This window comes from Lissotriton vulgaris, chromosome 4_1 (genome assembly GCF_964263255.1).
Source record: "Lissotriton vulgaris chromosome 4_1, aLisVul1.2, whole genome shotgun sequence".
NCBI classification, from domain to species: domain Eukaryota; kingdom Metazoa; phylum Chordata; class Amphibia; order Caudata; family Salamandridae; genus Lissotriton; species Lissotriton vulgaris.
Genome location: NC_141691.1, coordinates 1,992,496,660 through 1,992,519,454, shown reverse-complemented (window position 1 = coordinate 1,992,519,454; position 22,795 = coordinate 1,992,496,660).

Genomic DNA, 22,795 nt, shown 5'->3' with positions numbered 1-22,795 from the left:
CCAAGCCTTCCACAGGAACATCATACATCCGCAAATGGTCACGCACCGCAATGCGACTATGCTGCGGGATGTCCACGGCTTGTGCCATGTCAGCACAGGAAAGCGAAAACACAAAGATCACTTTGTAGCACAACTGGGTAGTAATTCAAAGAAACCGTTTACAGTTAGATTCAAGCTTGAAAAAGACCTATTGCAAAATTAGGTAGGTTTTTCCGACACTGCCGTTTTCCGGAAACGGGAATGAAGGCGTTAAGGTTTGAATGATATACTACTCGAGTGTCATGATATAAGGCCAATCAACGTATGGGCGCCATGTAGCAGGGTTTCCGTTCTCCCACAGAACTGTGCACAGAGATCTAGAACCTGGGTGAGTTAGGGTGACCCACAACTCACCTTTGTTTCAGAAATCCCCTTACCAAGCTAGCTACAGTGTCTCATCGGTAGTAATAACTTACCAATGACTTAGACAATCCAGAACATGAACTTAGAGTACCTCAGGTATCGTGGAACACATGAACACTCTTTCGTTATATTATCATTCCAAACCGAAACTGGGAGGCAAAGAATACACATGCAAGTTTGAAATGTTTATTTTTCAATGCAGCATTCTCAAACGCAGTATCTTGTATAATATCAACATACATATAAAAATCAGAGTCAGCAGCATAGTCACTAATCCATAGTAAGCAAAAGGTGATAGCATTTTATGATGCAAAAATCTATAGAATTCTGTATCACCTATATTTCGCGCACCCTAATTAGCATATTATATTATATCTAAGAAAGTCTCATCTGGGTTCTTAGCAGGGCGGACCCATACCTCTAATTCTCAGTAGGAGGAGATCACATCAACAGCTACCAGCTCTCTGCATGCTCAGCATCAAGTGTGTTGATTCATTCCCTGTAACTGTATCTTAAACCCACGTAGAGCCCAATGTTGGCAGCAACATTATTTGTGTTATGACTAACGTGGTGCGAGGATCAGGCCTTCAGCAACCTTGTGTTAGGTTATTCTTAGAGTGTGCAGTTCTCAGTGTGCAGACAGTTGTACCAAGTGTACCAAGCACGACTGATACCAGGGCAATAACATATTATTCTCAAATAAATCACATCTTTCGTCTAGGTTGAAAGCTACAATAACAATTAGGTGTCGTGTGCAAAACCGAAGCAGAAAGAAAATATGGCGTTTAAACATTTAATAGGCACATGCTAACTTAACACAATATATAGAAACGTAGTAACCATATGACAGCGCAGACCCGTAATTGGGGACGGGGGAGGAGGGGACACAATATGTACAGCTACCTGCCTATGCTTGGAAGGACATGCCAACTTTACTTAAACCTTTGTAGCCTTTTAGTGCTTTAATACCTTGTTTCCCCAACTCTGAGGCAGCAGCACCCTAGTAGATGTCAGCTTACCCTACCTGCCTAGCTCGTCTGGCTAACCGGGCAGGGAGTGCCTTAACTGAAGAACCTGTCACATGGCCAGGGGTCAAGTGTGCAACTACTTTGCCGAGTTGGCCACAACAATTGCACAGCCCTCTTGCTTGCTAAACTATTGGATAGTGTAAAATCTGGTTTGCGTGAATGTTTGTATTGTGCACACACTGCCGACATTTCACCCTTTATAGGAGTGTCAACTTACACCGCCCACCAGGCTTACTTACTGTAGCCCAATCCAAGGTACACCCTACCTGCTACCCAACAGTGACCCCCTGGTCCTTAAACCAGCAATAGCCCTAATTCGCTTAGTTATCCCCGGAATCCCACTTGCCTGTCCCACCAAGACCTCTGGCAACACCATGCTGCAGTATCTCGAAGAGGGTTATTGACCAAATGTACCCCCCCCCCAGGCCGTGGTTTCAGTATTGGTCCTTTATAGAGATTCCAGTTTGTATGACGTGTGTGTCGATGTCCGGGCAAGGCATACCCAATAGCCTGTTCCAAGCTGGTTATGTTATGTTATGTTAAAGATTTCTTGTATAGCGCACGAACACCAGGGTGGTTTCTTGGCGCTTCTCTGAAGGGACTGGGTCAAGATGTCAAGATGCTACTGGTATGCCTTTTTGAATAGCCATGTTTTTAGCAGTTTACGGAAACTCGTGAGATTTGGGCAGGATCTGATCTCCAAAGGCAGAGAGTTCCAGAATTTGGGGCCTAGGACAGCGAACCTAACCCCTCCAGTGCGTTTGAGCCTGAAAGGAGGAGTATTCAGAAGGTGCATGTGGGCGGAGGTTAGATTACGGGTGGGAACGGATCTATTGATCTTGCTGTTGATGAATTTTGGGCTCTTGTTGTTTAGGGATTTGAATATCATGCAGCCTACCTTGAACGTGCATCTCTGGGCCACTGGGAGCCAGTGTAGTTTCTTGAGGAGGGGGGTAATATGTTGGCGCTTGTTTTCTTGATAGATCAGTCTTTCCACCTGGTTTTGAACCATTTGGAGGAGGTGGGTAAGATAGGCCGAGTTGCCAAGGTAGATAGAGTTGGCGTAATCAACGTGTGATAATACCATAGCGATCACCGCCTGTGTTTTTGCTTTCTGGGTGAGGAATCTGCTGATTTTTCTTATTTTCCTGAGTTGAAAACAGCATGTGGAGATTACCAAACCGATTTGATTTTTCAGGGTGAGTTCTTTATTAATTATGATTCCTAAGGTTTTGGCAGATGCAGAGGGGGTGGGAGGCTGACCAAGTTCTTTAGGCCAGAAGATAGAACTCCACAGGTTCTGTGCGCCTCCTGTGAGGATCACTTCCGTTTTATCCGGGTTTAATTTGAGGTGGTTGCTGTTCATCCAGTCGCGGATGAACAACATGGTTTCCTGGAAATTTCGGATGGTCTCAAGGGAGTCGTTGATTGGTAGTATTAGTTGGAAGTCATCTGCATAGTTAAAGGTTTGGACTTTCCTTTCTTTTAGTGCATGAACAAGGGTTAGGAGGTATAGATTGAACAGATGTGGGGAAAGAGACGAGCCCTGGGGGATGCCAGACGTGTTCTTAATCTTAGGGGTTGTAAAGTTTCACAGGCGGACAGCTTGATAACGGTTGGTGAGAAAGGAGTTAATCCATTCCAGGGCCGAGCCTTGGATTCCTGGGTCTCCGACACGGTCAATCAGGATGTTATGGTCGACCGTGTCAAACGCGGCAGAGCGATCCAACAGTACCAGCGCCTGGGGGGTGCCTCCATCTGCTTCCTGTCTCAGGGAGTCCAGAACTGCCACTACCATTGATTCGGTGGAATGGGCTGGGCGGAAACCTGCTTGGTGAGGGTCCAAGTAGTCTGAATGTTCAAGAAATGTGGAGAGGCTTTTTGCAACTAAGCTTCAAGTATTTTGGCTACATAGGGGAGCAGTGAGATGGGGCGGTAATTGGAAAGAGTCCCTGGATCTGCTCCTGGTTTCTTCAGGAGGGGGATGTCCGACGCCTCTTTGAAGGCCTCCGGTATGTAGCCCTAGATTAATGATTTGTTAAGGAGGGTCATGGCTGGTTCTGGGCAGGCCGTAAAAACTTCTTTTAGGATCCACGGGGGGCAGCAGTCTTTGGGTGAGCCAGATTTTACTTTATTTAAGAGTTCTGAGAGGGACTCTTGATTTATCATTGGGAATTGATCTCGTTTTTGTTAATGTCTGAGTTTGTTGTGGCAGTTGGGCTTTGTGCCCATGGGGATGCTAGCTTTTATAACGCTAATTTTATCAATAAAGAAGTTGTTCAGGGAGTCACATAGGGATTGTGAAGGTATGATTTTTAATGTGACTCGGTCGGGGTTGGATAAGTTATTGATCATTGAGAAAATATCTTTTGATTGGTTTTTGGAAGTGATGATTTTGTGTGAGAAATATTCAGCCTTTGTGGTCAAGATCAACCTTTTATAAGTTCTAAGGGTAGTTAGGTAAATGGTTTTGTCGTTAGGTGAGTATTTACTTCTCCATTTCCTTTCTGTTTGACGCACTGTCAATTTTGCTTTTTTTAATTCGTCGGAGAACCATTTCAGTGCTTCGTGGCGCCGTGCTCATTGTATTTTCCTTAGCGGGGCATGTTTATTGCTGGCTGTAAGAGCCAGTCCGCCAAGGTTTCCTCATTTTCGTCTATGGAGGGTTGGTCACTGGGGATTGAATTGGCCAGGGATTCAATGAATTGGGCTTTATCAATGGTGTTCCAACTCCTGACGTATCTAGGAAGGGGTATACTGTGTTTCGTAAGGTTATGTATGTGGAATTTTATGAGGTAATGATCGGACCAGATGCAAGGGGAGACATCTGGATATGTTAGCGTTAGATTGGATGACCACAGCTGGTCTAGTGTATGTCCTTTGATGTGAGTAGCGGAGGTGATGTGCTGATGGAGGTTAAGTCCAGTAAGGAAGTCAGTTCGTTCTGCTGAGTGTGAGCCACCTGCTGGGTCATTAGCCCAATAGTTGAAATCGCCAATGAGTAGTATCTTGACATGAATAGTTGTGATGTGTGTCATCTGTTTACTAAGAAGCTGTGTAAATTGAGGCATGCTCTGGGGTGGCCTGTAGAGTAAGGCACAGACTAATGGGGCGGAGACGGACTCTAGTTTGATCACTAGGTTGTCTACTTGCGGTAGGTCGAGGGGGGTAAAAGCAGAGAATTTGCGGTCTTGATGAATTATGGCTGCTACTCCTCCTCCAATTTTATCTTGGTTGCGATTTGCTTGGAGGATGTAGTAGTCGCTCGGTAAGGCAGCTAAGATATCAGGGGCGGAATCTTGTGTTAACCAGGTTTCTGTTAGCAGAAGGATATCTGGCTTTTCGGTCGTTAGTAGGTTGTGTATTTCCAATTGGTGTTTGACCATGGATCGGGTATTTAAATAGATAGCTGTTAGGGGTTGTTCCTTCCTTGTGGATTCCCTGTTTGGTCTTTTCTTCAAGTGCGTGTGGTAATGAAGTTCAGGAAAGAAAGATCTTTCCACCAGTAGTTTATTTGTAGCTATGTTGGCTAGACAGCCCTGGTCTATTTGTAATTCGTTAGAGTGGATTAATTTTAGATCATCTGTAGAGTAGGTGATGATTTGGGTATATTGGCGTGCCCCTTGCCCCGATCGGCCGCGGACGGGCGCATACGGGCTTGCCTTTGGCACGCCTTCGGCACGTCCGCTGCGCTCCTGCATTGTTTGTGGCATTTATGTCCTTTAGTCAGCCCCAGCCCCTCCCACTCTCCGCTGATTGGCGCTCGTGGCGCCGCGACCAGGAAGCGAGTGAGCCAGTGTGACGGCGGTGTCGGCACTGAGATTCTCCTCAATTTTAAAAACAAGTGAGTGCACACAGAGTAAATTGTGACTTTTCATTTCAAGGCAACAATTTTAAAAGTATCAGGCTTCGCGTTTATGGGCAGGCAGTAGCCCTTTCAGAGTGGCTGTCCCTGCGCTGCTAGCGGTATTTATGTCCTTTAGTCAGCCCCAGCCCCTCCCACTCTCCGCTGATTGGCGCTCGTGGTGCCTCGACCAGGAAGCGAGTTAGCCGGTGTGACGGCGGTGTCGGCGCTGAGATTTTCCTCAATTTTAAAAACAAGTGAGTGCACACAGAGTAAATTTGGACTTTTAAATTCAAGGCAACAATTTTAAAAGTATCAGGCTTCGCGTTTATGGGCAGGCAGTAGCCCTTTCAGAGTGGCTGTCCCTGCGCTGCTAGCGGTATTTATGTCCTTTAGTCAGCCCCAGCCCCTCCCACTCTCCGCTGATTGGCGCTCGTGGCGCCTCGACCAGGAAGCGAGTGAGACGGTGTGACGGCGGTGTCGGCGCAGAGATTTTCCTCAATTTTAAAAACAAGTGAGTGCACACAGAGTAAATTGTGACTTTTCAATTCAAGGCAACAATTTTAAAAGTATCAGGCTTCGTGTTTATTGGCAGGCAGTAGCCCTTTCAGAGTGGTGACTATCCTACTATGGTGTGTAAAGGCTCAACCATGCGAGGAGTTTAGGACAATGTGGCCCCAGTACTTGCCATGTATCCCTCCTATCTTACATCAGATTTGCCTGCTCAGGTTGCTCTGTGGTGTTTGCACCCCAGGCTGCTTAACTACTAGCAAAGCGAGCAGTAGCTTACATTGATGGGTGCATCTCCCGCCCCATATGAGCAGGTGCGACATAAATGAAGGAATCAGCTGGCTGAAGCAGCGGCAAAAATTTGTTACAATTGTTTGTGCTAGGGCCTTGTCGGAAGTAACTGCTATTCCATTAATAATATTGTACAAGATCCCAATCCATTGGGTCTCCATGTGTTTGTTTCCTGTCCTTGCTGCATGGTGAGGAAAGCTTTCCCACAGGGTTGGCATAGGGTATGCCAAACATAACATGAGTGTGTTTGAGCACCCTCTCCCCAAAGGATAGCCTGGCACTGATCAACAGGTGTTTATTGCTACCCCACTCGATGGTACTCATTTTATCGACCTCAGGCGGGAGAAAGCCATTAAACCGCCTTAGATCCCGCACTGAATATAGCAGGAAGCTCTGCCCTTATCCCTGCCAACCTATTTGGGTCTCGAGCAGGAAAGGACCCACGACACGCCCAGATCCATGACCTACCCGGGGCCCGCTGTGCCCAAAGACCTCACAGATTTCACATGTAAGTGCTTAATATGAAGAAAATTATCAGCCCGGACTGACGTAAGGTGGCCACTTCAGTTTGCACCGTCAAGGGTAGTGGGACAAAGGATGCCAGGTGGGTGAGAGAGGTACTTATACCCACTCCTGCCCGGATTTGACACGGGCGCACCGACCCCTAGGGGGTCCCGCAACACTGGGCTGTCTTGTGTGCCCTCATGTGGCACTAAGGCGGCCGCCCTCTAAGGAGGGTCCCCTTCGTGGACTGCGGGCAACCAACAGTGGCCAGATCCTCTCCTGCTCTGGGTGTCCAGGGAGGAAACATCCGCGGAAGAATTGGCCTCTATGGCCCCTTACAGGAGGCTGTACAGGAAGTCCAGGTGCGGTCAGCACGGTCCCACAGAAAGGGATCAGTGCACCATGAGCCGGTCTGGAATTCACACCACGGAAGCCGCGGATAAGGGAGGATGCGAGGACTGCTCGTGAACTAATGGAAGTTCCATGTACCCCTCTTCCAGATAGGCTCATGGGGCACTGACTCCTATTTATTCCAGCCCACGACTCAGAAATACTGACAGGGCTATAACTGTTCAATATTGAATGCCATTTTGCAGTTGTATTATAATCTATGTTCTATTCACTTGTATATACACATAGCACACATTGTTGCCAACCATAGTGAGTGACAGAGGGATCTGACCCCATCCTGACGAAGTGGCAGTCAGCCTCGCAACATGTTGACAACACCAGGAGAACTAGTCCATTGTTAAGCTAGATTGTCTCTGCCACACTATTTTTAACGATACAAGCCTATGACTAATAAATAATTTTTTGCTTTCATAAGGCCAGGTATTCTTTTAAATCTCACTTTTCCATATCACTCCTGACCCTACTCACACTCACTCAATACACTTTACATAGCACTTACAATATCTAAGTGCTCCAGCGTAGTCGCTAGTCGTAGCACGCCCCGTCCCGCAGCGGGGCGGGAAGACCCCGATGATGAAGCATGACACCATGGGCCCTTTTGGTGTGTTAGGGGTATTTTAACAAATACTGTATATGCCTGATATACTCTGGCTCACAGGAAACCTTCTAGAGGTGGACCTTGTTGTTAATTTATATGCTTGTAAATAAGCCTCTTAGCATACAAGTAGTGAGGTAAAGGCAGTGCTTCATTTCTAAGATACTAGTGCCGAGGCTGTACGTTTTCCTTAGAAGTCCGTGGCCAGTGATACGAATATTGGGGATTCCAGATACAAAGGGTGCATAGTCTTGGTTCCACCTCATACCTCTTAAATCCACCATCAGTCACACCTTGCCTATTTTCCTCAGTCTTTCAGGTTCCTTTTATCTTTGCTTTCTCACTTCATCAATGTTTTCTCTTCCTCCTCCTTTAGGGTGACCAGATTTTGAAAGCAAAAAGCTCGAACATTGCCAAATATGGAAGAATTACTCCAATTTTACATCGACAACGAATGAATTAAATGACAGCGCTCAACAAAACAGACAAAGCACAAAGAGACTAAATGCAACTTTAAATCCAACCTTGTGTGTGTTAATTAAATTGATTTGTTTTAAGAGCTGATAGATCAAACTACCTTGGAAAACAAAAATGTGCCTTTCCTCTACTTTCAGTCAAACCTTTCTGAAAACTGGGATGCGCAAAATATACTGAAATCTGCTGGGACTGTTCTGGCTAATCTGGGACGCCTGGTCACCCTATCCTTCTGCACCCCCCTGTGTATTTTTCTCTCTCTAGCTCTGGGTAAAAGTCTGATGAGGAAAAATAAGTGCTGGTCCCCAAATATGTGTGACAGTTGGTCCATCTACAAACACCGGCTCAAATGAATCACTGACTAAAGGGAAGAAAACAAGCTGTAGTGGCTAACAGGGACAGCAGAAGCTACAAAAGAGAGAGCTGAGGAAAGCTGGAAATGAGTTGCCTGGGAAGAAGAAAACATCCCGGCAGGAGTTCTAGAGCAGTGGAGCCCTGGGTGTTCTAGCCTATTTGGAGATAGTGATGTTTCCTTCAGTATCCACCATAAGAGTATTCAGGTCATCATTCCACAGATAGGCCTGGCCTTTTCATATTGTTGGAGGGGAGTATTGTCAGAAAACTGAGTCAGATCGACAAGTCTTTGGATTGTGGAGACAGTGAAAGGCAGGTGCGGGCGGTGGCTTGTTGAGAATAAATGGGCTTTGAAGGTAATGCTTGGTGTCTGGGGAAGCGTTGACCTGGAATGAGGTGCTAGACGCAGACATTCTCAAGTTGACTTGAATACTGCAAATGATGCTAGGGTCTGATTGACACTATGTCGAGGTCAGCAATATAGACCTACAATATTGTTGCATTTAATACATTGCCTAACATGATGTTGTCATGGTATGCATGGTAAACAACCTTTACAACGAAACTTTTACAACGCACTACCATTACGACGCAACTTTTACAACGCAAACCATTACAATGCATTGCGCTGGGGGGCGCTCTAGGATAGGGAATAGGTTTAATGTACTATCCAACACCTTCCCTACTATCCACGGGGACTGGAGTTGGAATAGTAAATTAAACTATTCACTATGCAGCACCCCAAAGCACTATGCGTTGTAAAGGCATGCATTGTAAAAACCGCGTTGTAAAGGCATGCGTTGTAAAAGCATGCGTTGTAACATCATACATCCGGTATGCATAGGGATACTATGCTTACTGTCACATATATGTACCTTGAGGGGCAGTAGTTAGGTTGATCTAGTGGATAAAATAATACTGTTATGTGGTGCGTTATTCTGATATTTGCATCAAGGGCACGCCGCTAAATTGGCTAAGATCTTTTCTTGAGAACAGATATCAAGAGGTCTGGATTCCTCATTTTACCTCTAATAAGAGTGCTGTCTCGGTGGGAGTGCCCCAGGCTGGGCTCGGAGTCAATCCATATTTAACATCTACATGACTCCTTTGGCTAGTCTGGTCGAGTCCTTTGGGGATATGATTGTGTGCTATGAAGACAATACTCAGCAACTTTTTCCATTCAAGGAAGAGGAGACACTGGATCAAGAGGCCATCAAACCCTGCCTATCTGCTGTCTTTCAGTGGATGGGTTTTAACCAACAGAAATGCAACGCGGACAAGACTGTGGTACTGAGCTTTGGGCATATTTTTACCTCGAATTTATAAGCTCATTAGCCAGACGAGACTCCTCCACCTAATGACCAAGTTATAGTAGTAAATAACTTGGTCATTAAGACTGACAAACAGCTGCCCCTTCAAACTCAGATCCACACAGTTCTAGGCACTTGTTTTGGTCTGATGTGTATGGGTAAAAAGTTTTACATTTCCTTTCCCTTCCTGTCAGGACTATTGTTCTCCTCACCCTGGTAGTGTCCAAAGTAGGTTATGCTAATGCTCTTTATGCAGGACTTCCACTATACTTGCGGCAGAAATTTCGGACTGCCCAGAATGCAGCAGCGCTTCTCGTACTGCTTCTACCCAGACTAGTGTCAATGACAATTCCTTTGAATAACCTACACTGGCTTCCTGCCAAAAAAAGGTTCATGTTCAAACCCCTGACTCTTATGCACAGAGCTTTCCATCAGCCTGGTCCAGAGTACCTATCCCCTAGGATCCAATTTTACTCTCCCCTCAGGCGCATGAGATCATCTTCTGGGCACTTTGCCAAAGTTCCCAGGGCAAAGCGAGCAAGAAAAGGAGGCAGATCTTTTCCCCTCCTGGGCCCGCACGCTTGGAGCAGCTTGCCGGCTGAGTAGCTGATGAACGCTCCTTCAAAAAACAGCTAAGACTTGGCTTTTCACTCTTTAATTCTATCTCTCTGTTTTTCTCTCTCTTACTCTGCCACTAGCGCCAGGACACTCTTGTGAGTAGCCGCGCGCTTTATAAATTCCGTCATTCATATGACACATTCAATATACATATACACATATATATAACCCTGTTATGGTTAGGAAATGGATGTTTTGGTTTAGAAATTCCATCATCCATTCATATAACACACACACATATATATATGTTATTGTTAGGAAATACATTTTTTGTTATATATATATACTAGCAGCCCGTGCCGATGTTGTCCGGGTATGAATTGCTGCCGGCCAGTAGTATATTGTTTTGTAGGATTTCGTTTTGATAGCATTTCTTATCTGTGACAGGCCTGTGAAGCGCTCCGATTCCCAGTGCACTGCTGATGCACTTAAGAGTGCGCGTTCAGTAGTGTGTGATCTCGAGTTTCCCTACTTTATTTTTCCTTGCAATATTATATAGCGCGAACTCGACAACATGGTATGAGCACAATTTACATTACAGAAGAACACATTCATTTGTGGTAGGCACGGGGGGAGACAAAGCGATTTGCCTGGAATCAGAGGATGTTCAGCTGATGCCGAGATTCGAACGTAGCTCCCCAGCTCTAAAGTTCGCAATTCTAGAACTTGTGGCGGGAGGTGTGTCTAAAAGTGTTTGTCGGTGCTGGCCATCAATGAGAGAGACCTGTGCATTTTTGAAATGGGTGGTGAAAAAATATGAGAATGTTGCTGGAGATGTGGGCCGCCGTGCCACCAATGTACTTACCGGGGGAGGGCAAACACCCATTATTCCGCAACTTTCTTTCCGCATACCATCACTCCGCATACTTTCATCACGAAAGTACCATGACTCCGCAATGCCATTATAACGCATGGCATTACATTTTATATGCTTTTACCACGCATACATTTACAACGAAATTCGTTGTAAATGCATGAATGGTAAAAGCATTTTTTTTTAATGTTTGGATAAGGTAAGTATGGATATAGGGGTATATGTTTTGGGGTACTGAGGTATATGTTTTGGGGTGTTTGGGTATTTTAAGGGTTCAGATATAGTTTGGGGTTATGGGGTACAGGGGAAGTTTTAGGGTTTAGGGATAGGTATGGGTTTTGGGGTACAGGGGTATTTTTAGGGTAGAGGGCTAGGTTTGGGTTTTGGGGTATAGGGGTTCAGGGGTAGGTTTTGGTTTTTTGGTACAGGGTTTTTTAAGGGTTCAGGGCTAGGTTTGGGTTTTGGGGTACAGGGGTATTTTTAGGGTTCAGGGCTAGGTTTGGGTTTTGTGGTACAGTGTTATTTTTAGGGTTCATGGCTAGGTTTGGGTTTTGGGGTACAGGGGTATTTTTAGGGTTCAGGGGTAGGTTTGGGTTTTGGGGTACAGGGGTATTTTAGGGTTCAGGGGTAGGTTTGGGTTTTGGGGTACAGTGGTATTTTTAGAGTTCAGGGCTAGGTTTGGGTTTTGGGGTACAGGGGTATTTTTAGGGTTCAGGGGTAGGTTTGGGTTTTGATGTACAGGGGTATTTATAGGGTTCAGGGCTAGGTTTGGGGTACAGGGTATATTTATAGGGTTAGTGTTTAAGGGTGTTGGGGTATTTTAAGGAGTAAGGGTGGTTCATGATTATGGGGTGCAGGGGTATTTAAAGGGAGCAGGGTGGGATTAGCACACGATATGAGACATGGCATGAAGGGCGGAACCTACCACACGCCCCCAGCGTTTGTCACGCCTCCAGCACACGCCCACAGCACAAAGCAGAAACGCCCACAAGGGACTCCTTTTCTGGCACGGTTCTTTTACCTTTTAAATGTATATGGTCGGCGTCTGTAAAGCCTATGTCCTTCTGCTGCAATTCCTCTTTCCAACGCTGTATTGGGTGTTGTGATTGGTGCTGTGGTTCCTGAGATTATCCGCCTCAAAGGTTTGGGCTCTCTCTTTATTATATTATTATGGATATATATATATATATATATATATATATATATATATATATATATATATATATACGCGCAGACTCCAAGGAACGCCACTTCCAATCCCAGCGCAACCCAGGACTAGCGAAGCAAACAGGAGACGGACCACAGCTCACAATTCACAGGTTGGTCTTTATTGCAGGAAAGGTTGGTAGCAAGAGGGCAAGACGCGTTTCGGGCTCAAAGAGCCCTTGTTCACATGCAATGACCCAACGATATTCTTTTGTTTTTATAATGCAGTGGAGCCCGCCTCCCCGTCAATTTTCAAACAGGTCACATGATCATAGCAATAGAGAAAACACTCTAAGGTATCGCTAAAGACATGTGTAAATACACAAAATAAGTTACTTTACAGTGAAAAATAACTCAGCATGATGGAAATAATTAAAAAACATTTTCAATTGAAAACCATCTATCTTATGTCGTTTCAATAAATATTTAAGGATAAATCCCTTTAGAAACATGATGCCATGTGCAAAATAGCGACCTGTACACAATGGGGAATATATATATATATACAAAGTTTGCCTGCAAGGAAGAGGAGCCCACGAGCCAGGTAAGGAATTTAGCTTTTATTCATTGCAGAAAGCAGCCTGCGAAATGGATGCAAATACAGCAGCAGCTTCCAAAAGTTAGCCTGACGCGTTTCGTTTTCAAACTTCTTCAAAGACATTGACTCACAAACTCCCAGGCGAACATTTTCAGGCAGCTACACAGCTATTTAAATCCCGCCTCAGTGGGCGTGTCCCAACACATGGAATCATGGTATGTGTAGTGTCATGTCCTTCTCTAGTGAGTTGCCTGCCTCGGAGTCAAAGTATTGTTCAATAAAACCACAGTGGGGTGTGCTTCAAAACATCTCGACCCCGCAGCTGTCATCACCTTCCCACAATAGCTCCTTGCTCCCATGCCGGTGGCGCTGTAACACATCTCCATGGAACAGCCCCAGAGCTACCTCTTGCGGCTCAGTCACACCGCTCCTAATCCAAATACAAAGTTTGCCTGCAAGGTAGAGGAGCCCACGAGCCAGGTAAGGAATTTAGCTTTTATTCATTGCAGAAAGCAGCAACTCACTAGAGGGATATTTTAGGGTTCAGGGGTAGGTTTGGGTTTGGGGGTACAGGGGTATTTTTAGGGTTCAGGGCTAGGTTTGGGTTTTGGGGTATAGGGGTATTTTTAGTGTTCAGCGGTAGGTTTGGGTTTTGGGGTACAGGGGTGTTTAGGGATAGGTTTGGGTTTTGGGGTACAGGGTATATTTATAGGGTTAAGATGGGTTAGTGTTGAAGGGTGTTGAGGTATTTTAAGGAGTAAGGGTGGGTTATGATTATGGGGTGCAGGTGTATTTAAAGGGAGCAGGGTGGGATTAGTTTTTAGGGTGTAAAGGGTAATAAAATAAAATAATAAATAAAAATAATATAAATAATGCAATTTAAAAGAATAAATGTTTTAATTCAATTTAACAAAATGTGTATGTATATATATATACATATATATATATATAAATACACATATATACAAACATATAATTGATGTTTTAATAATGTACTTTTACAATGTATATGACTTTACCACACATGCATTTGCGTTATAATGGCATGCGTGATAAAGTCATATGCGTTGCAAAAGTTTTAGAAATGATGTCTTTGCGGAGTAATAGTCCCATGTTATAAAAACTGTGGAGTGATGGTATGCGGGATGTTGGTTTGCGGAATATCATCACATATCCCCGGGGGAGGGATAGTCCCTTTCTTGCTATTTCCGTGGAGGCGGGCCTTGTGTCCGGATGTGCACAACAGAAGGCCTGTGCGCAACAGAAGTGGAAAATCTCCAGTGTGCGCTTCAGGCGTCACCGGAAGTTAAGGCGAGATTACATTTCCTGCACAATGGCCCCTGTTTGCGCTCCTTCCGGCCCTTGGGAATAGCACCATGCCTGACCTCCATACAGTACAGCAGGTGCACGTCACTGGGAGCGCGGGGCAAGCACACCCGGAGCTGGAATGTACAGAACCTGGGAAGAAAAAACAATGAAATATTGGGCACAACGCTCGCTTTTTTCCCCGTAATCCCGCGCCCCGCACACGCCCACGCCCCACGTACACGCTCACAGCACACGATATGAGACATGGCATGAAGGGCAGAGCGTACCACACGCCCCTAGCGTTTGTCACGCCCCCAGCACACGCCCACAGCACAACGCAGACACGCCCACAAGGGACTACTTTGCTGGCACGGTTCTTTTACCTTTTAAATGTATATGGTGGGCATCTGCATAGCCTATGTCCTTCTGCTGCGACTGCCCTTTCCAACGCTGTATTGGGTGTTGTGATTGGTGCTGTGGTTCCTGAGATTATATATATATATATATATATATATATATATATATATATATATTATATATATATATATATATATATATATATATATATATATATATATACATATATATATATATATATAGACTTTGTTTGAAAATATATATGTGATGAAGGGCTCTTGAGCCCGAAACGCGTCATCTGCCGTAAGCTATACTGGATGTAAAAGGTTAATAAAGACATCTTGCCTATAGAAGCGGTCGGTTTCTCCTTCTTCGCTGCCGCGCTGTGGTGAAAGTAGCTGGAGTTGCTGTCTTGAGATATATATATATATATATATGTGGCTCACACCAGCGGGGGCATTGTTGTTTGGCTTCGTGGAGGTCCAGAGGCACGGGACCCGCAGATTTCACCGCCGCTTTCCAGCGCCGCAGGAGCGGCTAAAGACTACACTTCCCAGCGTCCCCTGCTTCCTCCCGGGGACGCCGGGTGCAGCGTCAGCCCACAGCGCCCGGAGGCGCATAAGAGCAGGAGGCTCCTGCAGAGGAGCGGGGCTCACACCAGCGGGGGCATTGTTGTTTGGCTTCGTGGAGGTCCAGAGGCACGGGACCCGCGGATTTCACCGCCGCTTTCCAGCGCCGCAGGAGCGGCTAAAGACTACACTTCCCAGCGTCCCCTGCTTCTTCCCGGGGACGCCGGGTGCAGCGTCAGCCCACAGCGCCCGGAGGCGCATAAGAGCAGGAGGCTCCTGCAGAGGAGCGGGGCTCACACCAACGGGGGCATTGTTGTTTGGCTTCGTGGAGGTCCAGAGGCACGGGACCCGCGGATTTCACCGCCGCTTTCCAGCGCCGCAGGAGCGGCTAAAGACTACACTTCCCAGCGTCCCCTGCTTCTTCCCGGGGACGCCGGGTGCAGCGTCAGCCCACAGCGCCCGGAGGCGCATAAGAGCAGGAGGCTCCTGCAGAGGAGCGGGGCTCACACCAGCGGCCGCATTGTTGTTTGGCTTCATGGAGGTCCAGAGGCACGGGACCCGTGGATTTCACCGCCGCTTTCCAGCGCTGCAGGAGTGGCGAAAAAATACACTTCCCAGAGTCCTCTGCTTCTTCCTGGGGACGCCGGGTGCAGCGTCAGCCCACAGCGCCCGGAGGCGCATAAGAGCAGGAGGCTCCTGCAGAGGAGCGGGGCTCACACCAGCGGGGGCATTGTTGTTTGGCTTCATGGAGGTCCAGAGGCACGGGACCCGCGTATTTCACCGCCGCTTTCTAGCGCCGCAGGAGCGGCTAAAGACTACACTTCCCAGCGTCCCCTGCTTCTTCCCGGGGACGCCGGGTGCAGTGTCAGCCCACAGCGCCCGGAGGCGGATAAGAGCAGGAGGCTCCTCCCGCGCCGCGGGACGCGCGCGGGTGTCGCCCGGCTAAGCCCGGGCAAAGGGCGGGCCCTCTGTGGCACTCAGAGGCACGAGGAGGACGGAACGGGGCCACCTAATTAACATTACCTCCGTAAGGTACTGGTTTAATTCTAGCCTTTTGTGCCCGGGTAGTCACAGTCATAGTCATCCTGAGGACTATTGTTACTGACATTACTGTTCCATATCTTAGCTGGGAGTACCAGCATGCTGATACTTAGTCATCTTACTCTGTGTATTGAGTGGTAACCCATTTCTCCTCCTAGCTTTTTGATTTTGTTCTTCGTATCTGCTCTGTTCATTATTACTGTCTTGTCCAACAGACGTTAGCTCATATTGTTCTTGGACCAGTATATGCCATTACCATTATGTCTCCAAGGGGCAGTCGCAGCAAAACAGCTGCTGCGGGGGGTGGTTCAGTAATTGGCCCTATTGATAATTTCATAACTAAGGCCAACGATGCTATAAACCAGGGTATTTCTCTCTTAGAACGCAGGGTCTCTCAAGATCTGGCCCACGCTAAACGTTCATCCCTTGGTCTTATTGCTGCTGCTACCACACCTGTTCACGTTTTGCCCAACAATATCAGACCTTTAGTAAATGTATGTGCTGACATTCACACCATCCCAAGTGAGGTAAATTTATCAGCCTCTATTCCTTTGATAGACTCAGAAACAGATATTAGTATGGATTTGGAGAAGACCCCAGATTTGCTTATCAATCCCACTCCTGAAGTGATATCTGTTGATAATACAAGGCAATTAAGAGGTAGACGTGAGGGTGCTATCCAAAAACAAAAACCATATGCAGCGAAGTCCCGGCCTACAAAGGTTAGGAAACATGGTCTGATAAAAAGAAAAACTTGGAAAGGTACCAATTTTAACCTCAACCAAAATATGAGTAGAGCTAAGGAGACTATCGAGGAGGATGAAAGAGAGAAGGAGCAGCAGGGTGGAATATTAGATAACAATGATACAATTAATGATAACACTGAAAATGCAAACGACCGCATGCTGGAAAGGTTGGGTGAACTATTAAGTATTTACTTATCTCCCATTGAAAGTAGGCTTACTCGGATAGAAAAGCAAATAGCCGAACTGAGTATCCCTATCAAGAACCTATTCAAAGAAGGTGCTGTAAATGGTGCAATAAATCCCAGTTCTACCAAAACAGTAGGCACCAAACCTAACACTTCTCAAGCACCAATCATAAATACAAATATTGCACCAAAAGTCCCATTAGCTACATCAGCGACACCAAAGGGTCCATCTATTAGTCAGCCAACAGCTACCCTTAGTACCAACAATGTAGCCTCTGAGAAAAGGAAGGACCAGAATACTAAACAATTAAATGGGACTACTGCAAGTCAACCTGCGAACCCCGCAAGTAGCCCCTCCATGGCCCAACCGCTACAAAAAACAATTAGGCAAGTCCCCTCTCGCATTAACCTTCCACCGGAATGCGGAGCATACGTGCTGGTGCTGGTAAATGTCTCCAAATTAAGGAAGGACCAGGATGAAACCCCTACATCTCTTAAAAATAAAACCTTACAATGGTAAATTGCAAACTGCAATTTTCCCATAGATGGTGCAAGGGAGATCATTAACACTCAGCGAGTGGGCTGGATAGGCCCACTCAGGAAAAAGTTTGAGGGCGACTGCATTACTATAAGCTTTAAAAACCCTCAATGGGCAGAGAAAACACTTGCCAGCGCCCCATCACCCTCACCCTGGGAATTTAACACTACACTCCTTCCATTAGGCTATTTCTACAGACATTTGATACCCCCCTAACAAGCCATGGTGAACTACCCCACAATTCCTTATCAAGATTTGAATTTTGGAGCAAGGATTAAATCACCGCTCTTTATTCAGAACCAGAAGCCCAATGTTAATCACATGAATAGCCGCAATTGGCGGAATCAGGCCTCAATGTCAATCCCCATTCCCCATCCTCCGCATTATCCATAATTCCCAACCATGCACCAAAAATGCAGATTGATAACCTTGTTAACTCTAACATCCAAATTCTTGAATACAAGTCAAAGTCAAAGACCACGATTTATTTAATCAATTTTTATAACAATGATTTTTATTGTGTACCAAACAAGAATTTTTTGGCATTATCCAAGGTTTTAAGTATATTTGAATGTTCTCTATCAGCAGACACTAAGACTGGTATTCTAATAGGGGGCGATTTTAATGTGAAATTAACAGAGAATTATGGGTCTGATGATCCTATTTACCCTGACTCAGTAGATCGCAGGGGATCAGAATTGTTCAAAATATTAACCGAATTTGACCTTGCTGATGCTATGAGGGTAGGGTACAACACAAATTTCCCTTATGCCCCCACTTTTATCAGCAGGGATAGTAATTCCATTATTGATTATGTATTCACGTCACCACTGCTAACAGACTGTATAGTTAAAACTTCTGTGGTGCAAACATCCTTTAGTGATCATAATCCATTGTTGGTGATTTTACATTTTGCATCTAGTCCGATCTTTATGAATTTAAACGGGGCAAGGGATATTACACCCTCAATTGATGATCTTCGATTAAAATGGAGAGGAATTGATTGTGGGGCCATTTTAGACAGTGTACAAACGACAAACCCACATCTGATAAAATCTTGCTTGTTTCCTAGTGGAAACCATGATAAATTAATTGCAGATTTTGAAGTATTGTGCCTAACCATTAAAACCCTCTTGTCAGTCCCACTTCCCAAGGAACGCAAAGAGCCAAGGTGGTTCGACTCATCTTGCTCCTTGGCCAACAGAGAGTTAAGAAAGGCACTCTCTGCTAAACCAAGGTGCAAAGTTGTTGTTCAAGCTGCCACGAAAAATTATAAAGATAAAATATCGGAAAGGAAGGCTAATTTGCTGTCCGACCACTGGGACTCTCAGTTAATTAGTGCGAATTTGGGTGGCAGTGGCCCATTTTGGTACGCTGTCAGGAAAACGAGGGAAATGGGAAAAGAGCTCACCCAAATTAGCTGTAATATAACAAGTGCAGCATGGGAGAGCCACTTTTCTAAAATTTATGCAGCCCCCTGTGATGAGTATTCTCTCTCTAATTCAGGTCAATCGGATGGCTTAAAGATTTTGGACCATGAAGTTAAAATAGCCATAAGAGAGAGTTTAGGAAACAAGGCGCCTGGACCAGATGGTCTCCCCATCGATATTATTAAATATAATGTCGACTTGTGGACACCAATACTCCTTAAAATTTTTAATAGTTTCCCAAAAGCAGCCATGCCGGCTACTTGGGCTACTAGTATTATTGTCCCAATTTATAAAAAGGGAGACAGGTCAGATCCAGCGAATTATCGTCCTATCTCCCTCTTGGATAACACCCTATAAGTTCTAGGACGTATAATTTATAATAGGGTATTGGAATGGGCGGTTGACACTGACTTTTTAGATCCTTGTCAGATGGGGTTTAGGAGTGGGGTAGGAACAGTGGAGCAATGTTTAAATTTGAAATTGATAATTGATAAATATTGCATTGCCCGATCATCTCCTACCTACCTTGCTTTTATGGCTCTTTCATCCGCTTTCGATCTTGTGAATAGATCCAAGCTCTGGTCAATTCTGTCATCCAATGGTCTTGACGACACTCTCGTCAGATTTCTAGCCTATCTCCATACTGACCTGAAAGCACGGGTACGTATTGGGATGGGTGGAGAGGTCTCGGGAGCCATTGAGATAGGGAGGGGGGTGAGACAGGGGTGCGTTTTAGCACCCCTGTTGTTCATCATTTATATCAATGGTCTATCCAATTGCCTGAAAAAAGCCACCTCAGAAGTCCCAATGATTCTAGGTAATCCTTTACCTGTGCTTTTATACGCAGACGATGCGGTGCTTATGGCCCGCACTCCCAATGCTCTTCGTCTGCTCGCACACAGTTTTGTCAATTTTATGGAGGGTCTGGACTTGAAGGTAAATTTAAAAAAATCTTTTATTATGTCCTGCGGCCCGGGCAAAAGAAAACTCAACACAATTCGGATAGGCACAGATAAACTAGAATCTGTTCCTAAATTTCCTTATTTAGGGTTGGTTTTCGCTGCGAACAGCTCGTGGAGTGGGCATTTGGCCCACGCCACGAGCAAGTTCTCGAAAGCCAACAATTCTGTTTTGAGCCTCCCTCGCCCAAAGAAAATTGGTGCCACTAAGGCTATCTTAAAGATTTTTAAACTGCAGTGCTCACCTGTCGCTACGTATGGAGCAGAGGTATGGGGGTCGGGAAGCAGTATTTGTATTCAAAGAGAGGAAAACCGCTTCTGCAGAAAAGTGTTGGGCGCACCGATTTCCTCATCTGATTTTATTTGTCATAACGAACTAAATCTTCCCTATATAAGTGATTTCATTAGAGCAAGACCAGCTCTTTTCTGGATCAGACTCTGGAGGAATAATGCTGCTGTCCTCACACAAAATATCATTAAGGACTGCTTAAATTGCGAACATGGTATGAAGATTCCTTGGTTCACAGAAGTTTTTAAATCATTTAACGAAGTGATAGAGGCACTTTGTTTACCGATCCAATGTCAATTGAACTAAAGGACAAATTTGAGGTTCAAAATGCACTTTATGCACTTTATAGAAATGGTCGCACAGGAAGAGAATCCCAGAAATCAAGGGTTATGAAATATATAGGAAATGGACTGTGTAGGCAAATTCTGCCGCCCTATCTCTCCCGCCCTATGTCTAGTTGGAAGGGATATTTATTGTTCCGTTTAAGGGCAGGAACTGTAAAACTTTTGCTGTCTTTTCCTATGGGGTACCGACATAGTGCTGATCTCACTCCATGTCCCTGTGATGGTGTGAGTACACAGGATGATCTGCACTTTTTATTTTTCTGCAAATTTTATTTGAGATTTATTAAATGGTTTTTAACTCCCTATTTTAAAAAATACAGACCTCTCACACTTAAAGAATCTTACATAATGCTGCTTACTTTGGACACTGATGAACTGACCTTTCGCACTAGCACTTTTCTAAGATCGGCCATACGAGCGCGCAAGACGATGGAAAATCCCTGAAATTAGAAACTATTCACAATGGTGTTATTATGTATACAATATAATGAAATGAAATTAATTGTATAGTTATTGTATGAATTTTTACGATATTATGAAATGTTTTTCTGTACAAACTCTTTTTATTTTTTGTCTGTATTATATTTAATTGATTTATTGCTGTAATCGGTACTTTTATGAATTTTATGAAATTCGAATAAAGGTCTTTTGAACTTGAACTATATAGATAGATATATAGATATATGTATTTAAACAAAGTCTTTCCCCACGTCGTTTTTTTTTCTCTACAGCAACCTCTCCCGGTTTTGTACCAAGAACGGACAGCACAACCCGTACAGGTACCATAGGTCAACATTTATTTCATTTTCATATTTTAATCCTCCATAGTGCAAAACGAACGTGTACATGTACACAGACAGTGATATGACTAAAACATGTAGTGCCAAAGTGAGCAGGGATCAGACGTTCTTTTTGAATCCTCGCTGTTCAGTACAGAGAAAAGAACTGGCGAGAACTGGAAGGCAAAAAGAAGCCAACAATGCTGCTTCCTTAAGTACAACATTGCCTCTTAAATGCATAATTGAATTTTAATTGGAGTTTACTTTAATTAAATATGAGCAAATATTACACCAATCATCTCCCTCTGAATGATTTTATTTCCAGACATTAACATTTTGCATTGTCATATCTTCTCATTTTTAATTTAAAAATTGCAATTAGATTTCAATTACAATTAACATGCTACTTTGGGCCTTAAAAACTGATGCAATACGCTGCTGTAAGAGCTGGCGGAGAAGGAGCCAAGATCCCTATTTCAGAGGGTGTTTTCAAGCCAAGCAGTGTAAGTACAGACAGAGTGTACCCGAAAGTATATTTAACTCCACATGTTATTAAGTATTGAGGTGGGTTAGGCACACGCTGTGAGCCTAGGGATACTTCAGTAGACGGGGCAGACAGTGATTGCAGCATTGCTCCAGCCCTTCTATCAGGGTCATTAGGATGGCCATACTGGACCGGCTTTAGAATGCCCAGGATTAAATTGGATCATCTGAATGAACAAAGTCTGGTAGAGTGTTCAATACAACCAGAAATCTGCCTGAGGGTTGCAGACTTCCTTATTTTCCTCCATATTTTTTATAGATGCACAACCAACTCCTTAAGCCAGAGGGAGTGGCCTACTGGCCTCACATGTATTTTTTAATTGATCTGTCACTCACCTACAACCAGAGCCTTTGATCCAATCCTGTAGGACATGGAGGTCTGCATGAGTTGTTTAATTCATGTGTGTGAAGGCTGTGCATGGAGATTTCCTCACACGTTTGTTTGTGGCCGCACAGGAATCTTTTTTGATGTCCTGAACCAAACTGTTGCATGGGATGGAGGTTGATGACAGCCCCAGGTAGCAATGTGAATTGCAGAGCACCTGCAGAGCATTCCTTTTATGGGATCGAGCTCTAGTTGTGAAGGCTAGGAGAAAGAAGACCTTTTGAAAGGTACGAAAAGTCATCTGCCCTTTCGAGTCCCATTATTCCATGGAAAGGACATCCTCACAAGCTACAAGGTTCTAGCTTCTCCCTCTGTTGTGTCATTGTTTTGTGTTTCCTCAAACAGGAAACTCCCAACTCCACGCCACTTTCCTGCAAACACCTGAAGTCAAATGCTTTACCAGTCTAGACTCGTCTAGTAGGA